We start from the raw sequence: 2830 nt of genomic DNA on the forward strand, positions 1-2830 counted from the left end.
CGCAATGCATGCATACACTGCCTATGGGACATATAGGGACCTATAGGGACCTATAGGGATGTATAGACCCCATAGAGAGACATAGAGACCCAAAGGGACACATAGGGACACATAGGGACCCATAGAGACCCCCACACAGCTGGTACTGCAATGCATGCATACACTGCCTATGGGATATATAGGGATGTATAGGGATGTATAGGAACATATAGGGACCCATAGAGACACATATGGACCCATAGGGACCCCATAGAGACACATAGAGACCCATAGACACACATAGGGGCACATAGAGACCCATAGGGACACATAGGGACCCATAGGGACACATAGAGACCCATAGGGACACATAGGGACCCATAGGGACCCATAGGGACCCATAGGGACACATAGAGACCCATAGGGACAGATAGAGACCCATAGGGACCCATAGGGACCCATAGAGACCCATAGGGACCCATAGGGACACATAGAGACCCATAGGGACACATAGAGACACATAGAGACCCATAGGGACCCATAAAGTCCCCAGAGACCCCCCCATAAAACCCATAGAACCCCCATAAGCCCCATAGAGCCCCCATAAAGCCCCATTAGAAACCACATAGAGCCCCCCTAAAACCCACAGAGCCCCATAAAGCCCCCATAAAGCCCCATAAACCCATAGAGCCCCCATAAAACCCATAAGGGCCCCATAAAAGCCATAAAACCCATCAAGCCCCCATAAAGCCCCAATAGAAACCCCATAGAGCCCCCATAAACCCCATAGAGCCCCCATAAAACCCATAGAGCCCCCATAAACCCCATAGAGCCCCCATAAAACCCATAAGGGCCCCATAAAAGCCATAAAACCCATAAAGCCCCCATAGAGCCCCCATAAACCCCATAGAGGCCCCATAAAACCCATAGAGCCCCCATAAACCCCATAGAGCCCCCATAAAACCCATAAGGGCCCCATAAAAGTCAGAAAGCCCCATAGAGCCCCCATGAAACCCATAAAGCCCCCATAGAACCCCCATAACACCCATAAACCCCCATAAAGCCCCAACAGAATCCCTATAAAGCCCCCATAAAACCCATAGACCTCCCATAACACCCATAAAACCCATAGACCCCCATAACACCCATAAAACCCATAGACCCCCACAGATCCCCCATAAAAGCCATAGGGCCCCTATAGAGCCCCCATAGAGCCCCCATTAAACCCCATAAAGCCCCCATAACTCCCACAGACCCCATAGAGACCCTATAAAGCCCCATACACCTTCCATAAAACCCACAGAGCCCCCATAAAGCCCCCTTAAAGCCCCTATAAAACCCATAGAACCCCCATAAAACCCCATAGAGACCCCATAAAACACATAGAGCCCCCATAAAACCCCATAGAGACCCCATAAAACCCCATAGAGACCCCCATAAAACCCCATAGAGACCCCATAAAACCCCATAGAGACCCCATAAAAGCCATAGAGCCCCCATAAAGGCCATAAACCCCATAGATCCCCCATAGATCCCCCACTGACCCCATAAACCCCACAGATCCCCCACAGAGACCCCACAGACCCCCATAAACCCCATAGAGCCCCCATAGACCCCCCATAGAGACCCCATAGAGACCCCACAGACCCGCATAAACCCATAGATTCCCCTAGATCCCCCACTGACCCCATAAACCCCATAGATCCCCCCTAGATCCCCCCTAGAGACCCCACAGACCCCCATAAACCCATAAACCCCATAGATCTCCCATATATCCCCCCTAGAACCCCACAGACCCCCATAAACCCATAGAGCCCCATAGGGACCCCACAGACCCCCATAAACCCATAAACCCCATAGATCCCCATAGAGACCCCACAGACCCCCATAAAACCCATAGAGCCCCCATAGGGACCCCATAGATCCCCCATAGAGACCCCACAGACCCCCATAAAACCCATAGAGCCCCCATAGATCCCCCCTAGATCCCCCATCAAACCCCACTGACCCCATAAACCCCATAGATCCCTCATAGATCCCCCACTGACCCCATAATCCCCATAGATCCCCCATAGAGATCCCACAGACCCCCTTAAACCCATAAACCCCATAGGTCCCCCCTAGATCCCCCACTGACCCCCATAAAACCCATAGAGCCCCCATAACACCCATAGATCCCCCACTGACCCCATAAACCCCATAGATCCCCCATAGAGACCCCATAAACCCATAGATCCCCCATAGAGACCCCACAGACCCCCATAAACCCATAAACCCCATAGGTCCCCCCTAGATCCCCCACTGACCCCATAAACCCCATAGATCCCCCACTGACCCCATAGATCCCCCATAGATCCCCCATAGATCCTCCCTAAACCCCACTGACCCCATAAACCCCATAGATCCCCCATAGATCCCCCATAGAGACCCCATAAACCCATAGAGCCCCCATAGGGACCCCATAGATCCCCCTAGATCCCCCCATAAACCCCATAGATCCCCCACTGACCCCATAAACCCCATAGATCCCCCATAGATCCCCCACAGACCCACATAAACCCATAAACCCCATAGATCCCCCATAGACCCCCACTGACCCCATAAACCCCATAGAGCCCCCATAGATCCCCCTAGATCCCCCCTAAACCCCACTGACCCCATAGATCCTCATAGATCCCCCCTAAACCCATTGACCTCATAAACCCCATAGATCCCCCATAGATCCCCCATAGATCCCCCCTAAACCCCACTGACCCCATAGATCCCCATAGATCCCCCATAGAACCCCACTGACCCCATAAACCCCATAGATCCCCCATAGACCCCATAGATCCCCCATAGACCCCATAGA

Source organism: Coturnix japonica, unplaced genomic scaffold (genome assembly GCF_054131305.1).
Source record: "Coturnix japonica strain WE unplaced genomic scaffold, WE-NBRP24 Scf158, whole genome shotgun sequence".
NCBI lineage: Eukaryota > Metazoa > Chordata > Aves > Galliformes > Phasianidae > Coturnix > Coturnix japonica.